At 39.3% G+C, this 22987-nt stretch overlaps 1 protein-coding gene and 1 long non-coding RNA gene across 2 annotated transcripts in view; one reads left to right on the forward strand and one right to left on the reverse strand.

Moving 5' to 3' along the window:
* Window positions 1–22987, forward strand: part of LOC129543293 (uncharacterized) — a gene marked incomplete at its 5' end in the record, with an annotated part of 139519 nt that overhangs the window by 73713 nt on the left and 42819 nt on the right. The gene's annotated exons all lie outside the window — the stretch shown is intronic.
* LOC129543464 (uncharacterized) overlaps window positions 5859–22987 on the reverse strand; it is a 31949-nt gene continuing 14820 nt past the window's right edge. Inside the window, exons 2-3 of the long non-coding RNA XR_008683291.2 lie at window positions 16875–16945; window positions 5859–6058 (exon numbers count right to left, since the gene is read on the reverse strand). This is a non-coding gene — a long non-coding RNA (uncharacterized LOC129543464). The remainder of the gene's footprint in view (window positions 6059–16874; window positions 16946–22987) is intronic.

Consider the following 22987-nt stretch of genomic DNA (forward strand, 5'->3'; position numbering starts at 1 on the left):
AAGGAATACTTGGAAGATCTTAATGAAGTCTTCGGGAATGAAGACTTTTCCAGATCATAGAAGACCACTGAAAGTCCAGAATTCAGAAACATATTTTTACCCGAATCCTGTAATTTTAATGGATAAAGATTTCAAAGTCATATTAATACTTCATGCATCTCAACATATTTAGGTAGATAATGACAATAATAAAGATATCTTCCTGAAACAAAATGTCTTAGAAAATAGACTAAAATATGTTATTTTACTCACAAAGAACTAAAATGATAAGACTGAGACCTCATACTAAAAGAATGGCCAATTCTGTGTGAAGCAAGAAAATCAATCCAAACAATTACTGGGCTTTACTGCCGTCATTCAAACAGATTCACTGTCTGGACAAGTACATCATCGCAACAAGTAAGACATTGGATGGTGACACATCTCACAAAACAGACTTGAGAATCTAAGTAGTAGACAGTAGATCCTTTCTCTCTTGGCCTCTCTTTCAAGACTCTCTTGGGTTGGTGAAGAAAAATGTATAGCATAAAAATGTAGTGCGTTGGTTTCAAGGCCCAAGGAGAAACAGCCGTGAAAATGCGTGAAATTACCCAGTGCATCTGTTTTCAGCCCCTTTACTTTTAAATATAGAAGAAGATCCTTTAACATCGTGGTATTTCCACTTCTTTCCCAATAACCTCCTTTAGTCTCTTACCCTCAGATACCACCAAAAACATGTAACCCAAGTCAAAATTGCTTGCTGAAGGACTTCTCTGATGGTGAAAGACTTCATGCTTCCACTGCAGGGGGCAGGGTTTGGTTCCTGGTCAGAGAACCAAGATTCTCCATGCCACACCTTGTGGCCAAAAGATTAAAAAAAATTGCTTGCAGATTCAATGTATGCACCTTAGCCCACTTCTGAGCAGCAGACACCACTAATTCCCCCCACGTATGTGTTGTTCAGTCGCTCAGTTGTGTCTGACTCTGCAGCCTCATGGACTGCAGCATGCCAGGCTTCCCTGTCCATTACCATCTCCCAGAGTCTGCTCAAGCTCATGTCCATCGAGTCAGTGAGGCCATCCCACCATCTCATCCTCTGTTGTCACCTCCTTCTGCTTTCAACCTTTCCCAGCATGAGGGTCTTTTGCAGTGAATTGACTGTTCGAATCAGGTGGTCCAAGTATTGGAGCTTCAGCTTTAGCATCAGTCCTTCCAAGGAAAATTCAGGGTATATATGTGTATAAAATATCATAACTGTCACCCCTTAAGTGGTTTCTATCACCCCATATGGCTCAAGGTTTTTAGAATATTTACAGACATCACATGGTTATTTACTTGTTTTGCCACAACCAGTGATTTCCTGGCCAAAGGTCTTTGAGTTTCTCGCTCCTGAATCTTCTCATTTCTTCTGCTGTTTCTTTACCATCATAACACATGTCTCTCACTGCTCTCCTCTCTCTCACGCACACACTCGGCCCCTTTGAGTGAGTGTTCCCTCCTTCTTTCCCCTTTTAAAATGTCTCCTTAACTCTACTCAGTATAAATCACTGCATAAGGTACAGAACTGAAGACCCGGGAGCCCCAAACCCCTGCTGTTAAGCACAGGTTTATAGACTTGTTATTTTCATTACTGCTTTATAAACGACAGTGTTTGAAGCAATGTGCAGGTTAAGTAAGAGAACACTGAGGATTTCCATTGCTTGGATGTTTGGAAGCCACGGTCTTGAAAAGCACATGTGAACTTTTTTATGTAGAAAACCATACTTGAAAGAAATTAGCGCAGCTTTCAAGATTCAATTTGAATTTATGGACGCTCCACTGCAAGCATAGATGACAATGTTGTAAGTCTGTATATTACTGAATTTTGAGGAAGTCCTGACATAGTAGGTTGAAAAGAACTGGTGCAAAAAGGAGAAAGAACATTTTCAGACTTAGTTTAGAATTTCTGTCTATGTTTAGGCTTTCTTTGGAGAAGGCGATGGCACCCCACTCCAGTACTCTTGCCTGGAAAATTCCATGGGCGGAGGAGTCTGGTAGGCTACAGTCCATGGGGTCACTAAGAGTCAGACACGACTGAGCGACTTCACTTTCACTTTAGGCTTTCTTGCTTATTTATCACTAAATCACATTTTTTTTTTTTTTATTGAATGGCAATATTCTCTTAAAGGAAGAAGGAAAATTACTTGATTTTATAATTTGTGATTGTGGACTCTCTAGGATATCTTCTTTAAGTCCTTTGATATAAATGGATGTGACTGTGAATATCACCATTTATAAGATACATCTAGGGCATATTGTATTACTTCTTTTTATAAAGCTTTGTATTTAACCTGGAATGCTTTTATATCCTCCAATTAAAGAACGTCTTCTCCAGCTAAGGGCTTCCCAGGTGACTCAGCGGTAAAGAATCCGCTGCCAATACAGGAGATGTGGGTTTGATCCCTGGGTCAGGAAGATCCTCTGGGGAAGGAAATGGCAACCCAGTCCAGTATTCATACCTGGAAAATCCCATCGACAGAAGAACCTGAGGGGCTACAGTCCATGGGATCATAAGGAATTGGACACAACTTAGCGATTAAACAAAAACAACTTCAGCTAATTCTATACAAGTGCTTTTCTAGGTCCTGGCGTATTTATTAACACAGTGCTGCCACTCCTCCACTACTGCTTCCCCTGCCACTGAAAATAACTTAATAAAGCGCCTTCACACATATAATTTTAATGAAGTGCTGTAACTTTTATTTTCCTATCCGATGATCATACAGAGACTTAAGAGAGGCTCCAAAACTTGAACAGTGTCTAGTAAAAGGCAAAGTGAAAGTGAAAGTTTCTCAGTCCTGTTGGACTCTGTGGGACCCCGTGGACTATACAGTCCATGGCATTCTCCAGCCCAAAATACTGGCGTGGGTAGCCTTTCCCTTCTCCAGGGAATCTTCCCAACCCAGGGATCGAACCCAAGTCTCCCACAGTAAAAGGCAAAACCTGGGATGAAACTTGGATCTTTCGGTTTTAGCACCTATGTTCTCTCTCTTCTCTTCAGAGTTATTTGAATTTGATGATAATGCATAACATTATTTTTTCACAAAAGAATTGGGGACAGAGGTTGTTAGTTTGTTGCATAGAATACAATTAAAAGTATTAATGTTTTAAATTAGACGTTAAGGATGATTTACTTTATTTTTCAAGTCTTAATTGTTCATTTATTCATTTGTGGCTGTGCTGGGTCTTTTTTTCTCTACTTGTCGTGCTCGGGCTCCTCTTGCTATGGAGCATGGGCTCCAGGATGTGCGGGATTCAGTAGCCGAGGCTCCCGGGCTCTAGAGCACAGGCTCAGTAGTTGTGGGTCATGGGCTTAGCTGCTCCCTGGCATGTGGGATCTTCCCAGACCAGGGATCGAAACCGTGTCTCCTGCACTGGCAGGTGAATTCTTTACCACTGAGCCACCAGGGAAACCCCAGGATGATTTTGACGTCTAGGCTACCATCTACCTTTTGCAAATGTTGAATATGTATATCACTCACCACAGTAAGTTATAATCTTTGTGAGAAAATAGCCAACTTGAAGGTACATCCCTAACTTCAAAGAACACATAGCTTTATTAGAATAGCCAGAAACTGTAGACATCCTTTAAAAAAGTACGGAACAATTTGGGGCAATTATTAATGTGATAATGGGTCATCCGTTCCATAGGATTTGAAGCATCGGGGGGGACCACATCAGATAGTAATGCTGTGAGAGAACTTGTTTCCTTTTTGAAAATCACAGGAAAAAGCCCTCTAAAGCATCAACACTGAAAAGGTAGTCTCCATGTGTGGATACCGGATGAGTCATATGATTCCAGCAGTGCTCCCTGATGTCACCTCCTTTTAAGGTTCTCACCTGAGTTACTGCTGTGACCCAGTTGAAATGCAAATACCTTCCTCCCACTTTCAAACTCTAGTAGAAGTGTGGATAAACTTTCCTTTCCTTGGATACTTCTACATAGTAATCCTCAACTTACAGAAGAATTTGTTAAATACTTAGCCAGCAGGGAAACAAATGAAAATGGAAAATTTCTCAAGCTTACAGCCCAGTTTATGATCCTGCTAATTTACTCAGTGGGAAGACCCTGCCCTATTAAATATCACTTCACAGACACAGCTACCACACCTTTACTCTAAAGAGCCCCTATAAATTTTTAGGAACTTCCTACTTCCTTGCTTTTTAACTCCCAGTTTGCTGCTGAACAAAGGAAACTCTTTACAACCAATAAGATTGAAAACGGTCTCCCAGGGATCCTTGGTGGTGGCAAACTAGGATCTTTATTGAGTTCATTTTCTGGCTTGAGAGAAACATTCCAGCACCCCTTCTCCCAAAACCCAGGTGGTTTGCAAAGCTATAGTGACTGACAGGATGAATAATCTAAATTCAGGGAGAAACTCACTTCTTATCTTTCTGGGAACAGAATTATCCCATGACAAGCTCAGTGATACAGAACTGTCATCCAAGTATTAAGTCCTACAACACGAAATACCAGAAAACAGAAAAGTAGAGTTACTGTACTGTTGGATCATATTAATAGTAAGGGCACAATTTGAAGACACAGAAAAGTTTTCATATGAAAGATGAAATATGAGCGAGGGGGCACTCATATTTAATATGATATCTTGAGCCTGTTACATTTCTTAAAATAACTTTATTTTACCAAGAATAGGAAATGTGCTTCCTAATGAACCTTTAATCAGCAAGCCTCTTAATTAAAAGAACATGAAGAAAGAGAAGAGGGGAAGCAGGAGGTGCTTTTAGACAGGTCATCCCTCATCCCAAGAGGCATCATGTTGCTTACAACATCAATAAACTTGCTTCTCTTTAAAAGAATTATTTAGTCTGCAAGCAGCAAATTAAATTTTATATTTTCCTCACATGTAAAGTTTATCACAGGCAGACCACCAGACTGTAGCTAAAAAAATCAACCCCCCCAAAACCTCAGGGTTTATTTGATGTTAGAGATGAAAATATTAAAATTCACATATGGGTTAAGATTACATGTGTCAACTTCCTTTCATAAAAGTCACTATAGAAATTGGAATCTTGTATGTCTTCATCATGTGTATTTATCTGTAAAATTAAAAAGTATATATTTAATGTTTATCAAGGAAACTTTGCAGCTGTTAGATATTTGATGAAACCTTGCAAAGGATAAATCACAGAATTTGAGAATGTGCCATATGACTAAGTAATGGAAGAAGGAATCTGAATTCTTGATACATAGGAGCTGGCTATCAGAAACTTTATGTCGGGTACAGGTTATCTGACAAAATAGTGCTATGTAAAGTCTCAGGAGAAGAGAGATCAGCGCTGGAAAAAATTTAAAGTAATGGCTAAAAACTTCCCCAATATGATAAGCTACATTCATTTAAGATTCAAGAAGCTCAGCTAATTCAACCAAGATAAGCTCAAAATAGACTGCACTCTGAAACACAATTAAGTTGCTGAAAAAAATAAATCCTGAAAGGAGCCAGAGAAAAGTGACACATTACACACAGAGGGTTACTAAGAAACAAGGCAGATGCAGTCGAAGAATATCTTTAAAATGTTGAAAACAAACCTGTCAGGTAAGAATTCTGTATCCAATTAATATATCCTTTAAGAATGAAAGATAAATAACATATCCTCTTGTAAAGAAAGAAAATTCATCTGATAAGCTACTGAAGATGGGCTGAAAGAAGTTCTCTGGGCTGAAAGAAGTTCTTCAGGCTGAAGTGGAATGATACCAGAAGAAAACTAGAACCCTTAGGAATGATGGTAGAAGAACAGAAATGTTATATGTCTTGGTAAATAAAATAGACGATTTTTCTCTGCTGTAGATTTCTATAAAATATCTGTACGTGTATGTGTGTGTATGCTCAGTCATGGCTGACTCTTTGTGACCCCCATGGCCTGTAGCCTGCCAGGCTCCTCTGTTCAAAGGATTCTCTAGGCAAGAATACTGGAGCTGGTTGCCATTTCCTCCTGCAGGGGATCTTCTCGACCCAGGAAATCTTACCTGTGTCTCTTGCATCTCCTGCATTGACAGGCTGATTCTTTACCACTGTGCCACCTGGAAAGCCCCCCATAAAATATGTATGATTATTTAAATGAGAAAAAAGCATAACATTGTCTTGTGCATTTCAATATAAGCAGACATAATAAATATAGCGATACTAATATAAATGGTAGATAGCACAGAGACCTGTATGTTTGCAAGCCTTCTGTTTCACTTAAGATGGTAAAATATTAGCTGTAATAGACTATGAAAACTTAGGGACATACATTTATAATCCCTAGAATAAACACTAAAATAATGTATGATAAAAAATCCAAAATGTTGATTGAAATGGAATATAGGAAATATTCAATTATTCCAAAAGAACATAGAAAATGAAATGCTTTTTTAAAAGTTATGGCAAGGAGAAAAATAATAAATTGGTGGCCCCAACTCCAACAAAATCAGTAATGAAATTATATTTAAATGGTCTAAAGACACCAACTGAAAGCCAGTGATTATCAAATCAGAAAAAAAATGCAGAACATGTATTCAAGTATATGCTGTTTATTAAAAATAACCTCACTTTCAATGTAGTAATATAGATAGACTGTAAGTAAAATAATGGAGAAAAATTAAGAGATTGATGTGACTTTGATTTAATTTCTCATCCTAATTAGTATAAGAGCAATGAGAATTACACTTTACAAACATGTATTATCTCTAGATCATTATATGGCTTTACCTTGACTATATACAGAGGAGAAATAACACTGGAATTAAGGCAATAATAACCACATGGGCAAACCAAGCACATTACCCTGACATGGCCCCTAGCAAACAGCTCTTGGTTGATATCACTGTATGCAGGTCAGTCATTGCTTTCAGGGATAAGCTCTGAATAATTTCATTTATTTTAAAAAAGTCTGTCTTACTGGCTCACAATAACCAAAAGAAGACTTCGGTAATCTCTACTTGAGTCACTACATCATTGTGCCCAAGATTTTCTAATACATCTGATTGAAATCTGCTTTATTTGCACAAGATCAACCTCACTTTGAGTACACAAACACTAACAAAAAAACTTGAGTGATAATATTAACAGAAAACAAAGATCATGGCATCTGGTCCCATCACTTCATGGGAAATAGATGGAAAAACAGTGGAAACAGTGTCAGACTTTGTATTTTTGGGCTCCAAAATCACTGCAGATGCTGATTGCAGCCATGAAATTAAAAGACGCTTGCTCCTTGGAAGGAAAGTTATGACCAACCTTGATAGTATATTAAAAAGCAGAGACATTACTTTGCCAACCAAGGTCCGTCTAGTCAAGGCAATGGTTTTTCCCGTGGTCATGTATGGATGTGAGAGTTGGACTGTGAAGAAGGCTGATCGCCGAAGAATCGATGCTTTTGAACTGTGGTGTTGGAGAAGACTCTTGAGAGTCCCTTATACTGCAAGGAGATCCAACCAGTCCATTCTAAAGGAGATCAATCCTGGATGTTCATTGGAGGGACTGATGCTAAAGCTGAAACTGCAATACTTTGGCCACCTCATGCGACGAGTTGACTCACTGGAAAAGTCTCTGATGCTGGGAAGGGTTGGGGGCGGGAGGAGAAGGGGACGACGGAGAATGAGATGGCTGGATGGCATCACCGACTCTGTGGACATGAGTTTGAGTGTACTCCGGGAGTTGGTGATGGACAGGGAGGCCTGGCGTGCTGTGATTCATGGGGTCGTGGAGAGTCGGACACGACTGAGCGACTGAACTGAACTGAACTGAATATCATAATTCATAAATGGTACCATACTGTCATAAATGTAAGTTCTTTTTGGCACACCACCTAGGAAATTTCTCAAATGCACATGTAATATTGTAATAACTCATATTCTGAGCAATAAAACAAAAAGTTAATTGCAATATTTCTTCTCTGAGCTCAATGAGTATATTCCCAGAAGTTCACACTGTCTCCCTGAATTTTTAAAGGCAATATCTTAATGTTGATAATATTAAAATTTATATTCTAAATAATATGTACAAATACCTTATAACTATTCACTGTCATGCAGTTGCAGTAGCACATGAAATTTAACCTCTCCAAGGAATATGTTGGTTCCACTCTCCTAAAGCCAATCCATAAAAAGCTCAGCTTTGAAGTTAGAACTGCTATGGAGAAAGACAGTACTTTCTTTCTATCCTAGCCTGAACCTTGCTGCTTCTTGTTCCTTTGGAATTGGTAGACAGGAGTGAGAGGTGTAGGATCAGAAGAAACGGAGGCGGGTTCTAAAATATATTGTTCTCTATCTTGTATTCTCATCTTTGGTCCAGAGAGGAGGTGGGTTAAAGTAGCTGATTGAATCTCAAATCCCATATCCCTTATCCTACAAAATTTAAGATTGCACTAAAAAGTAGGGTACAAAGTATATGGTAGAAGTAAGATTTCCTATTCCTGGAAGTATGGGGACAGATCTAGAACGTTCTCCTGCCATAAATGGAGAAGCTGGAAAGGCACCTGAGTTGAAAAGCACCCACTGTGGCCCTTCCACAGTATCAGCAAGATCAGGGCTTGGCTGGAGGTGATGACCCAAACACAGAGGAATCCCAGCAACATCAATAAAGGCGGACAGTTAACTGAGTTATCCGAGGACCACCGCTGGGTTCTGATCAAGTAGAGAGCTATGAGCTGGGCAAGCAGTGAGCAGGCAATAAAGGAGACAGCCTTAATGACCGGAAGGGGTGAAACACCACGGAGAACCAGTGGCCATTTGCCCTCATCCAGCATGTCACCTAAAATGTACTGTATTCCCACAAGTCCCTAAGGAATCTCTTCTGGCTCTTTGGAGAGAATCAGAGTGACAGGGGAGAAAATTCTAAAAGTAGTAAATGAATGAGCTCTTCAAAAAGATCTCTATGATGTAGCTTTTATGAATTCGATGGGCTTAGAATGTGAAGAACGTGGAATGAAAGTTGACAACTGGGTGTTAAGAGCGAGCAACTAGGAGATGGTGCAGTGGCAATTCCTGCGGTGATGGCAAAGACCAAGCAACTTCCTTTTCGAAGGAGCAGGGTGGGCTAGAAATCAGTAGTTCTATTCCAGCTATGTTACATTTGAGATGCCTAATAGAGGTACCTATGCAGATGCCAGGGGCTTCCCTGGTGGCTCAGAGGTTAAAGTGTCTGCCTGCAATGTGGGAGACCGGGGTTTGATCCCTGGGTTGGGAAGATCCCCTGGAGAAGGAAATGGCAACCCACTCTAGTATTCTTGCCTGGAGAATCCCATGGAGGGAGGAGACTGGTAGGCTACAGTCCATGGGGTTGCAAAGAGTTGGACACGACTGAACTACTTCACTTCACTTCATGCAGATGTCAAATAGTTGGATACAAAATCTGTAGCTCAGGGGAGAAGTCTGGGGAAGCAAGAAAAGTTTGAAAGTCATCAACACATGTTGTCGTTCAGCCACTAAGTCAAGTCCAACTCTGTCATCTCACAGACTGTAGCCTGCCAGGTTCCCCTGTCCTTCACTATCTCCTGAGTTTGCTCAATTGAATCGGTGATGCTATCTAATCATCTCCTCCTCTGCTGCCTCCATCCCTTTTGCCATCAATCTTTCCCAGCATCAGGGTCTTTCCTAATGAGGTGACTCTTCACACAAGGTGACCAAAGTATTGGAGCTTCAGCACCAATCCTTCCAAAGAGTATTCAGGGTTGATTTCCTCTAGAAGTGACTGGTTTGATCTCCTTACAGTCCAAGGGACGCTCAAAGAGTCCTCTCCAATACCGCAAGCTGAAAGCATCAATTCACCAACACAGTTAAACAGCAGTTACAGTCCAGGAAGAAGTTGTCAAGAGAGGGTTGAGAGTTGACAGGGAGAGGACCACTGTCCTAACAACAATATGTAGAGGTCTTGTGAAGGAAAAGAAACAACCAAAGGAGACTGCATGCCAGTGGTAGCTAAAATCAGTGTATCTTCCCCAGAAAGGATTTAAAATGTTTGAAGCATTTATCACAGTCTGGTGGCAAAACACAGACTCAGTTGAGATAAAATTACAAGGAAAAAATTGAGAACATTTGTGATTCAGGTACTATTTTGGGCACAGAAGAGAGGAAAAATGACAAGAACTCAGAAAGACTGTGAGAATCAGATCCCCACGTTCTGTTTATTTCCGCTCGAACTTGATGAATCTGGGACAGAGCTTCCAAACTGAACAGCTGGAATATGAGATCCATCATACACACTGTGGAAGCGAGAGCTCCCATAGCTTTTTATCCTGTGTATTAATAAGTCTTGGGGATGCGAAGGGAGAAAATTTAGTTAGGATAATGTTGTGTACTTCTATGTGGGATTATGAATCCTTAATGTTATTATCTCTACTGATGTCTGTTGGAGTAGGAAGAGGCAGCTGGCTCTCTGTGGTTTTCACGAGAAGACATCCACCTCACCAGGCCATCACAGTGAGAAACATTTTAAACACATAAATGAAGATGGATCACGGTCCCAGCTCCATCGCTTCCCTTTGTGATGCTTTTTGCCCCGAGATTACACAAATGGATGGTTTTATGGCCGCTCAACATAGCACAGCTGTAGATTCAATATATAATACAACAAGAAATTGTTTGAAATTGTTTGGGGGAGGGAATGGTGGAAACATTATCTGTGCAAGGCTGTCAAGTTCAAAAGCGGTATGTGTCAGCCCATTCCATCTAGCGCACACTGGCCACGTAACTTCGCGGTTCCCTACAGCTACTCTTCAATTATAGGCATGGCTCCTTAGAATGTTCTTGGCATAGTGTCCTTCTTTTCTTCTTCTCTTTGTGAAATTTTGTTTGTGCCAAATGCAAAAAAAAAAAAAAAAAAAAGTTTGCTTCCATCCTTTGTCATTTTCTGCAAATTGTTTCCCTGAAACTAGGGCCAGCTGAAGTGCGCCCTGGTGTGAGGCAAGGCCACTGGAACACCAACCCATTACACCAGACTCATCAAATGTGCAATTTTCCTTGTGATCCACTAATTTTCGAAAACAATGGAGTTTTACAGTCATTCATAAGGAAGCCCCAGGAGCTGAGAACAATATTGAAATTAAGCTTAGCATGTGAAAACATTATGTTCTCGTCTTCCAGTCCCTCTGCATTTATGTCTCTGCGCTCTGAGTGATAACATCGCTATAAAACCTCGCAGCAAAGCTGGATGTGTCACTCTGCTTCTACCTGGGGGGGTGAGGCCCCTGTAAATCTTGGCTCTTGCAGGACTTGAAGCTGATTAAAGCGTGCTGGCTTGCTCTGGAGCCCCATTCCTTCCTGTGCTTCCACTGTCACTGCCAAATACCAGCGGTCCCTGACAGGGCTCCCCGGCCTGCCTCTGCCAAGTGAAATGTTTTGAAATTAAAAATCTGAAGAAATTGGTGCAGTGAATGCTTGATCAGGTGGTTTCTCCTTAGGAAACTGCTTAATGGGAAAAATTCAGCACAACCTCCCAGGGGCGGCCCAACACAGAAGTTGAATTTAAAGAAACAGGAATTTTTTTCTTAAATTTGATACAAATAGGCTCAAGTGCCTCAAAGTAAAGATCTTTGTTTCTTGCAAAAGTTATTTATTTTTTGAAAGATGTTTATTTGATCTTTGATGAATACATGCTCATTCTAGAAAATATTCGAGAGCGGACTAAAAGTAGAAAAGACAAAATAGAAATGATCCATAATATCCAGAAGTGAAAGTTAAAGTCGTTCAGTCATGTCCGACTCTATAGTCCATGTGTAGTCCATGGAATTCCAGCCAGAATACTGGAGTGGGTAGCCATTACCTTCTCCAGGGCTTTTCCCAACCCAGGCATCAAACTCAAGTCTCCCACATTGTGGGCAGATTCTTTACCAGCTGAGCTACTAGGGAGTCCCTCAAATCTCACCGAAATTTAGGTCATACTATATATGTATATATATATATACACATATATATATATGGAGAAGGCAATGGCAACCCACTCCAGTACTCTTGCCTGGAAAATCCCATGGGTGGAGGAGCCTGGTGGGCTGCAGTCCATGGGGTCGCTAGGAGTCGGACACTACTGAGAGACTTCGTTTTCACTTTTCACTTGCATGCATTGGAGAAGGAAATGGCGACCCACTCCAATGTTCTTGCCTAGAGAATCCCGGGGATGGGGGAGCCTGGTGGGCTTCCATCTATGGGGTCTCACAGAGTCGGACATGATTGAAGTGACTTAGCAGCAGCATATATATATATATATATATATACACACACACAAATATGACAAATACTGGTGGCTGAGACAGCCTTGTGGGAAGCCTTGTGTTGGGAAGATCCCCTGGAGAAGGGAAAGTCTACCCACTCCAGTACTCAGGCCTGGAGAAATCTACGGACTGCATAGTCTGTTGGGTTGCAAAGAGTCAGACACGACTGAGTGATTTTCACTTTCACTTTCAGACAGTAAAAGACTCTACCTGTGATGCAAGAGACCCGGGTTCAGTTCCTGGGTTAGGAAGGTTCCCTGGTGAAGGAAGTGGCAACTCCAGTATTCCTGCCTGGAGAAATCCCATGGACAGAGGAGCCTAACAGACTACAGTCCATGGAGTGCATAGTCGGACAGGACTGAGTGACTAACACTAAGTAACTAACTAATTAACTAACTATCTCTCTCTATATATTCCAATATACTGAAAGTGTTTTTCAGTGTTATTAAAGATTCTGAGAATATGAATTATTTGTATATAAGAGTCCATTTCATGGAAGTACCAACATTGATATAATTTATTTCCTATTATTCAACATTTAAGTACTTTCTTCCCTAATTGATGCTTTTGAATTGTGGTGCTAGAGAAGACTCTTGAGAATTCCTTGGACTGCAAGATCAAACCAGCTAATCCTAAAGCAAATCGACCCTGAATATTCTTTGGAAGGACAGATGCTGAAACTGAAACTTCAGTACTTTGGCTCCCTGATGCGAAGAGCTGACTCATTGGAAAAGACCTTTGATGCTGGGAAAGACTGAAGGCAAGAAGAGAAGAGGGCAACAGAGGATGAGATGGTCGGATGGCATCATGGACTCCATGGACATGAGTTTGAGCAAGCTCTGGGAGAGAGTGGAGGACAGAGAAACCTGGTGTGCTGCAGTCCATGGGGTCCATGGGGTCACAGAGAGTCAGACACGACTGAACAGCCACCTCCTAATTTTACATTATCATGAATAATAAACAAAGGACATTTTTTGTGCCTAAATCTGATCCACCTGTAATAATTTTCTTATGATCATTTTTTTTAGCAGTAGAATTTCCAAGCCAAAAGATATAAAAAATTTGCAAGACCTATTATCAAGTTACTCCCTAGAAATGTAATAACATCATTAGTGATTCACGGTAACGTGCAGTTTAACCCATTGTTAGCAGCACCAAGTATCACCTTTTAAAAAAATTCCTTTGACAATCTGAATTTCTTGATCTTAATTTATAGTTTTTGCTTGGTAAAAAATATGAAAAATTCCACACACTTCTGTCAATTATTCACTTATGGCATTTGCTATTTTTCTATTGGCGTTTTAGTGATTTTATTTTTTTAACTTGTCAGAGTTCACTATTGATTACAGCTGTAATGTCTTCCTTTTGGCTATCTTTTGTTGTTTTTGTTATTATAAGCATGTTTCCAGTTTGTCACTAGCTTTTTAATAATGACTGATTTTTATAATGAGCTTTAATTCTTAGTGACAAATTTTTCTTTCTGAGTTCTCTCGTTGTTGTGACTTCTAAGTCTTTTTCTACCCCTCAAATTAGTTAATTAGTCTAAGATCATTGCTGGATTTTTTTTTTCATGGTTTTACTTTAAACTTTTAAAAAATTGACCTATATGGGGATGTATTTTGGTGATGGAATCATTAGAACCCAATGGAAAATCCACATCAGTCAAGCTTCTCTTAACTATTAAAGACATGTATACATTAGAGTTTATTTTGAAAGGCTAAATGTTTTATTGCACAAATTGTCAAGTCCTGTGGACCATAGCATTTTAATGGCTTCTCATTAATTTTCATATCCAATCACACTACATTCTCTCATTGCTCTACCATTTATTACACATGCTATTTTTTCTTTCAGATGAAATTTAAAGTTGTATTGTCAAGTTAGAAAGGATAATATCAGAATTGTAACTGGAATGTTTTAACATTACAAGATAGTCCCCACTGTGCAATGTTAACTGATATTCACACTATGGGAACATGCAAAGCAAGAATTCTGTCCAGCTTACGTAAGGGTTTGTTAGCTCATCGCCATGCAGAGTCGGCACTGTCTGGACCAATTAGCTTGTGAATATATTTTATCAATAATCCTTTATCTAGGAAGAAATAACTTATCCATCATTATCTCAGAAACATTTGTAGCTTGCAATCTATATTCCAGACATATAAAATAATTAACTAATTAATATTTTCATTTTTAGGTCCCTTAAGGACACGTTATAGTGTTCTTTATATAGGTTAGATATATTTTAATATACTTTATAGTTATTTTAAATTTACTTTAAATAAAACCACTTTTAAAAAAAGTAGATCTTTTAATCGCTTGTGTTCTTAAATAGTTCAGTTACTGATTTAATAGGATTTTATTTTGTGTCGGATTTTTCTTTTAAACTCTCTTATTAATAAAACTAGAGTTTTCCTATATATTCTTTTCAGTTGTTTGGAATAGTAAGCAACTTCGACCCATTGCTTATTCCTCAAAGATTATATTCCTTATTTTAAATTCTTTTCTTATTAAATTGAAATTGTCCATAATTTCAGAACAATTTTAAATAGCACTAGTGGCAACGTGGTTTTCATTTATATTGGAGTACCTCTTGTGTTTTATTGCTGAAAGTTATGTTGGCTCTTGGTTTAAGGTAAATTGCCTTTTCTATGTCAAATAAGGTTATTTCTTTTTTTGGTTTTCTTTGAATTTCATCAGGAGTGCACTGCCTTTAAAATTTTTCTTTTTTCTTTTAATGTTGTTTTCTGGGAGAATATATATTTTCCCAGAATTTTTCACTTTTATGGAAACTTGCAAATATGTTTACAGAATTGTATGTCACTATGAAAGTGAAGTCGCTCAGTCGTGTCCAACTCTTTGCGACCCCAAGGAGTGTAGCCAGCCAGGCTTCTCCATCCATGGAATTTTCCAGGCATGAGTACTGGAGTGGGTTGCCATTTCCTTCTCCAATATGTCACTATAGTTATATAAAAATCTCCATTTTCAGAGCTTATGTTTCTCTGGTGTGCACACCCATTTGCCATAAAAAAAACTCCTCTCCCAAAAGCTATCAGGTATTTCTGAGTATCTTCAGGGAGTCCTGGGTTTTCAAGAATAAGTTCTGTCAACTCATGCCACCTCATGTTATCCCCCTGCTTCCTCCTTGCTTGCTGGGGCTGCCAGGGAGCCACTCCTTTCCACTGATATCACTCTGCAAAGCCCAGGGTCTCCTCAAAAGCACCCATAGATAGACACAATGTCTTATTTCCACAAGCAAGGAAGGAAACTGTTCTGTCAGCTTCCCTTTCTATCTCATTGATCTCATAAGTGACATGTTGGGTAGTGTTTCCAAGAGTTTATTTCTAAAACCTAGAGGTCTGGTCAGTTTTTCGTGAACAAGGTTGCGAAGGGAGGAATGATCATTCAATGAAAAAATGGGTCTATTAGAATGGAAAGAGCAGACATCAACAAGAAATGACAATAATAGCACTTACCTCGTACTGGATGAGTGTGTCTTGCTAAAGCAATTAGAATAGTGTCTGGCACTTTGCAAGTACTCAATAAATGAGTGCTATTAACCTTTCATATTACATTTTTATTTCTTTGTAAGCAGACTGAATTTGGCTTTTTAAAATCTAATATTAATTTTACTCTTTGATAAGAGAATTTATAATGTTTTGCACTATTCCCAGAATTTCCACTTACTAACTGATTCTGTCATCTTGTTTTATAAACTGTTGGATATTTTATATTCTTTTGAATTTTCTTGATGCTGTGTTTTTTGTTTTTGTTTTTTTGCTATCTGAAGTGTATACATTTTCTTATCCTTCAGTGATTTCTAAAGTATAATTACTATTTTGTAGTTTATAAATGGCTAAATGTAAAAATTACTTATTTGAGCTTATGCGTTTATTTCTAATCTCTTTAAAAATCAGTTTAGGAAAGAATTGATTATGTCTTGCTGCTAAGTCACTTCAGTCGTGTCCGACTCTGTGTGACCCCATAGACGGAAGCCCACCAGGCTCCCCCTTCCCTGGGATTCTCCAGGCAAGAACACTGGAGTGGGTTGCCATTTCCTTCTCCAATGTGTGAAAGTGAAAAGTGAAAGTGAAGTCGCTCAGTCGTGTCCGACCCTTAGCGACCCCATGGACTGCAGCCTACCAGGCTCCTCCATCCATGGGATTTTCTAGGCAAGAGTACTGGAGTGGCTTGCCATTGCCTTCTCCGGATTATGTCTTAAATGGCTATTATTAACATTGTTTTGTGATACAAAGCACCTTAAAATCTATTTGTAAAACAAGAAAAATATATAACTAGTGCACTGAAATTAAACATGAAATTCAACTTTTTGGCAGATATTATCCTAAATTATTAGGATAAATTTACTTAAAAAGTGGTTTTCATTAACATTTTCACACATTTTTTTCCTATAAATTTCTAGATGGGACTTTATTCATATAACAAAATATATTAAATGCTAGTAAATGGAAAAGTGACTCCTTTTTAAGATGTAAAATATTCAAGCTAATAGCGATTTCAAACCATGTGGATTTCTCCTATCAGTATGTTAATACAAAATATACATTTAATTAAATTATAGCAAGCAATTAAAATCAGTGTGGGAATAATACAGAGGGAAAATAATAAGTATAGGGTAATATACTTACCTTATGTGATGTGAAGACAAGACACACTTACATTTTCTCTCTCCAACTCCTTGATATTTGTTTATAAGATCCTGGTAATTGAAAAAAAAATTTTTAGGTTTTGTTTTTAAAGGTGGCTTAGCTTCTTTTCCAGGAATTCACAAGACCAGAATGTTCCCATGTGTCTTAGCATCCTGCTGTCCCCCTCCACGCTGGTTTTCTTTCTCATTAGGGAGTGGCCAGGATCTGTTTCCTCTCCTTTACTTACAGTCTAGTGCCTCTGCCATGACACTCAAGAAAAGAAAATATAATTATAGCCTCTTGAAAGGATACTTTGGGAAAGGAATTCTATGCAATGAAGACAACAGTTGACATTATCATGCTCAGAGCATTCCCACATTTTTACAAAATAATGCTTTCCCTTTCAATAAGCAAATGGTCAGTGATTTCCCCAAGACCCCAGGTGATCTTACTTTTCATTCAAATTAAAATATGTGCATCAAGAGAAACACAAAAATGATGGTTTGCCTCCAAACACAGCATTCCTTTTCACTGTTTTCATGTAAAAGTGTGAGTGTTCAGTCTCAAGTATAATAGTGTGTTAAATGGACAAAAGGCTGAGTTTAAAGAAATCATCAATGGTGGCCCATCATTTTTCATTTCATTTGCTTTTTGCTGAAGTCCAGAAATCTCTACTATGTGATGAGATATGGTGTCCTTAGGAAGCCTATGACTATGTGGGTGAGATAAGACATTAATGTAATGGCCTATGTCTCTAAATTTCTTTACAATGGCACATGTGTAGAAAGTATAAAAGGCCAAGTATTTCTGAAGTGACAACATTGATGGTCTTTAAATAGGATAAAAATAGGCAAAGGAGTATTTACAACTGACTTTGAATGTGGTTACTCTGCTCTCTGGAAGAAACTGGGGCTAGGGGAGTGACACAGCAAAGCAATAACACTGCAAACCCTCTGCCATCCTCTCTACACTGAAGGAAGAGAATTCCTGAGAGTGGATGGCCCTTTGTGTCGGAGAGCGCGTTGGTGACCTTTGTTGTACACTGCATGCCCTAAGACAGTCTCCAACAGAGCAAAACCAGAGCTCAGCATGCAACTAAAAGTATACAGCCAAACTCATAGGAAATATTCGGTCTAGAGATGCACATTTAGGAGAAATATGCGGAGAAGTGACAGTTCCTTTAAAGGCAAGAAACCCAAGATGCACTGTAAAGAGATCACATGTCAATACCAATAAATAATGACTCTCAAATTGTCTTGACAGAGGCTTTCTTACAAAAAAATCAGATTGTAAAAACCACATTGTTATATTTCATGGAGAAGGAAATGGCAACCCACTCCAGTATTTTTGCCTGGATAATTCCATGGACAGAGGAACCTGGCAGGGTACGGTCTGTGGCGTCACAAAGAGTCAGACATGACTGAGCGAATATCACTCACTTGCCATATTTACTCTAAAGTACTGTATTCTGCATGCATTCTTCATGGCAAATACATGGGGAAACAATGAAAGCAGTGAGAGACTTTGTTTTGGGGGGCTCCAAATGGTGATTGAAGCCATGAAATTAAAAGACGCTCCTTGGAAGAAAAGCTATGACATAAGCTATGACATATGTTAGCTTTCAGCTAAACATAGCTAAAAGCTAGACAGCATATTAACCATTATATCTACTACTGTGGGCAGGAATCCCTTAGAAGAAATGGAGTAGCCATCATGGTCAACAAAAGAGTCCAAAATGCAGTACTTGGATGCAATCTCAAAAACGACAGAATGATCTCTGTTCGTTTCCAAGGCAAACCATTCAATATCACGGTAATCCAAGCCTATGCTCCAACCAGTAATGCTGAAGAAGCTGAAGTTGAACGGTTCTATAAAGACCTACAAGACCTTTTAGAACTAACACCCAAAAAAGCTGTCTTTTTCATTACAGGGGACTGGAATGCAAAAGTAGGAAGTCAAAAAACACCTGGAGTAACAGGCAAATTTGGCCTTGGGGTATGGAATGAAGCAAGGCAAAGGCTAATAGAGTTTTGACAAGAGAACGCACTGGTCATAGCAAACATCTCTTCCAACACAAGGGAAGACTCTACACATGGACATCACCAGATGGTCAACACCGAAATCAGATTGATTATATTCTTTGCAGCCAAAGATGGAGGAGCTCTATACAGTCAGCTAAAACAAGACCAGGAGCTGACTGTGGCTCAGATCATGAGCTCCTTATTGCGAAATTCAGACTTAAATTGAAGAAAGTAGGGAAAACCACTAGACCATTCAGGTATGACCTAAATCAAATCCCTTATGATTATACAGTGGAAGTGAGAAATAGATTTAAGGGACTAGATCTGATAGAGTGCCTGATGAACTCTGGATGGAGGTTCATGACATTGTACAGGAGACAGGGAGCAAGACCATCCCCATGGAAAAGAAATGCAAAATGGCTGTCTGAGGAGCCCTTACAAGTAGCTGTGAAAAGAAGAGAAGTGAAAAGCAAAGGAGAAAAGGAAAGATATTCCCATTTGAATGCAGAGTCCCAAAGAATAGCAAGGAGAGATAAGAAAGCCTTCCTCAGCGATCAATGCAAAGAAATGGAGGAAAACAACAAAATGGGAAGGACTAGAGATCTCCTCAAGAAAATTAGAGATTCCAAGGGAACATTTCATGCAAAGATGGGCTCGATAAAGGACAGAAATGGTAGCGACCTAAAAGAAGCAGAAGATATTAAGAAGAAGTGGCAAGAATACACAGAACTGTACAAAAAAGATCTTCAAGACCCAGATAATCACGATAGTGTGATACTCACCTAGAGCCAGACATCCTGGAATGTGAAGTCAAGTGGGCCTTAGAAAGCATCACTACAAACAAAGCTGGTGGAGGTGATGGAATTCCAGTTGAGCTATTTCAAACCTGAAAGATGATGCTGTGAAAGTGCTGCACTCAATATGCCAGCAAATTTGGAAAACTAAGCAGTGGCCACAGGACTGGAAAAGGTCAGTCTTCATTCCAATCCCAAAGAAAGGCAATGCCAAAGAATGCTCAAACTACTGCACAATTGCACTCATCTCACACACTAGTAAAGTCATGCTCAAAATTCTCCAAGCCAGGCTTCAGCAGTATGTAAACTATGAAATTCCATATGTTCAAGCTGATTTTAGAAAAGGTAGAGGCAACAGAGATCAAATTACCAACATCTGCTGGATCATGGAAAAAGCAAGAGAGTTCCAGAAAAACACCTATTTCTGCTTTATTGACTATGCCAAAGCCTTTGACTGTGTAGATCACAATAAACTGTGGAACATTCTGAAAGAGATGGGAATACTAGACCACCTGACCTGCCTCTTGAGAAACCTATATGCAGGTCAGGAAGCAACAGTTAGAACTGGACATGGAACAACAGGCTGGTTTCAAGTAGGAAAAGGAGTATGTCAAGGCTGTATATTGTCACCCTGCTTATTTAATTATATGCAGAGTACATTATGAGAAATGCTGGGCTGGAAGAAGCACAAGCTGGAATCAAGATTGCTGGGAGAAATATCTGTAACCTCAGATAGGCATATGACACCACCCTTATGGCAAAAAGTGAAGAGGAACTAAAAAGCCTCTTGATGAAAGTGAGAGAGGAGAATGAAAAAGTTGGCTTAAAGCTCAACATTCAGAAAATTAAGATCATGGCATCTGGTCCCATCACTTCACGGGAAATAGATGGGGAAACAGTGGAAACAGTGTCAGACTTTATTTTTTGGGGCTCCAAAATCACTGCAGATGGTGACTGCAGCCATGAAATTAAAAGACACTTACTCCTTGGAAGGCAAGTTATGACCAACCTAGATTGCATATTAAAAAGCAGAGACATTACTTTGCCAACAAAGGTCCGTCTAGTCAAAGCTATGGTTTTTCCAGTGGTCATGTATGGATGTGAGAGTTGGACTATAAAGAAAGCTGAGTGCCAAAGAATTGATGCTTTTGAACTGTGGTGTTAGAGAAGGCTCTCGAGAGTCCCTTGGACTGCAAGGAGATCCAACCAGTCCATCCTAAAGGAAATCAGTCCTGAATATTACTGGAAGGACTGATGCTGAAGCTGAAACTCCAATACTTTGGCCACCTCATGCAAAGAACTGACTCATTTGGAAAGACCCTGATGCTGGGAAAGATTGAAGGCAGGAGGAGAAGGGGGTGACAGAGGATAAGATGGTTGGATGGCATCACCGACTCTAAAGACATGGGTTTGAGCAAGCTCTGGGAGTTGGTGCTGGACAGGGAAGCCTGGCATGCTGCAGTCCATGTGATCCCAAAGAGTTGGACAGGGCTGAGTGACTGAACTGAACTGAACAGTATTCTGGTAACAAAATTCCAACTTAAATGTATTTCATACACTGAAACATTATATTTTTGGAAACCTATGGATTATTGGTATATGTTCACTCCCTAAATCACTTAAGTAAAACTAATGATTATTTTATAATAATAAATTACAGTAACAATGATAAAAACATAGACTGAGCAATTTCATTTCTTTGTCACATCCCATATCTGTACAGTCTTGAGAAGCAGGTTATCTAACATTCTCATCTTCCTAATAGGCAAAATTGAAGATCAAGTCCTTTGATATAAGTGACCAACCTTAGTCACCCTGGTCTGAGTCCAATCCCTGTTACTATATTATGCCTAATGTTGTCAAAGTAGTTCAATGAAAATTACTCATTTTGTTTTAAGAATACACAGTTTCCAATATCCATCAGAATAAAACACAGCAGGTACCCCAAAATAATCACATCAAGTGTGTCGAGGCAATATTGGTCATTCACATGACAGAAAAGGCAGAGTTAAAAATTATTTAGAAAATCTAGGATAAGGTATCTTCATGACATAGCAATGTTTGAACAGTGCTCTCAAATAATCATGCTTGCAAAATGAACGCACATCCAGATACGATCAGTGGTGAATCCATAAATCTCCCGTTCCTGTGTTTACTCTCGTGCCTTTTCCTAATGTCATTGCTGTTACCATGAATTCATCAAGGTTACGTTGATCACACAGTTGATATTGCTGGAAGCTGTGCTTTGAATGTGCAATTTTGGCTTATTAATGAAGGAGCATCAGCGGGTCATTGCCAGGGAGCAGTGAAACTAAAATACAACTAAGAAGGCATCCCAGAACTATGAACTTGCTTGAATCTTCAAAAATCATCGAAAGCGCCAAATAGCCTTGACAGTGAGTCTGGCATTTATTGAGCCACTGCTCTTTCCAACACTGCAATAATACCTTGGAGGATATAAAGACATATAAAGCATGTAGTAAAGGAGCTTACTAGCCAGGAGTGTAAGGCAAAAATTAAACACATAAAACAATCATAGAGCAAAGAGTAGCAGTTATAATTAATTGCTCAATTGTTTGGTATGCTTTAGAAGTGTATCTATAACTCTTGAGGAAGTATGCATGATCATGCAATAGGAGACATATTTCCATGTCAAAAAGTTGCAGAGGTAACATTGCTTCCCGAAGAGTTTGTTTACGTCAGAGAATTTATTTGCTTCCAAATGAATCCGGTTTATTATCACCTGAGGAACTATTGGAAGCAAACAGTCTTTAGAATTGAGCCCAGTGAAAAGAGTGCACTGATAAATTTTTTCCAGCCTTTTGTCACATCTGTTCTGCCTGTATAATATGTGACAACAGGATTCAAGACCATGCTCCAAATTACTCCCCTTCACGTGGACACAGGCAAACCCAATATAAGGGGTGGGCCTAATCTCTGAAAGCTGTGAGGTTGCTTATGTGTGTGTGTTGGGGTGTGCCCGGTCGTGTTTGATTCTTTGTGACTTCATAGACTGCGTAGCTCACCAGGCTGTCCATGGGATTTCCCAGGCAAGAACACTGGGAGATTTTGGGTTGCCACTTTTTACTCCAGGGGATCTTCCCAACCCAGGGATTGAACCTGTGTCTCCTGCACTGGTGGGCAGATTCTTAACTACTGAGCCACCTGGGAAGCATGGTGAGGTTTTTTGTTTTGCCCTAGAATTAGACATGGAAATAAAACACACATCTTGAAGGAAGTTTTATTTTCATGAACTCTGTCCTTATTCATATAACATACTTTGGTAATGTGCCTGGAA

Source organism: Moschus berezovskii, chromosome 23 (genome assembly GCF_049115385.1).
Source record: "Moschus berezovskii isolate FMDL1 chromosome 23, NW_MosBer_1.0, whole genome shotgun sequence".
NCBI lineage: Eukaryota > Metazoa > Chordata > Mammalia > Artiodactyla > Moschidae > Moschus > Moschus berezovskii.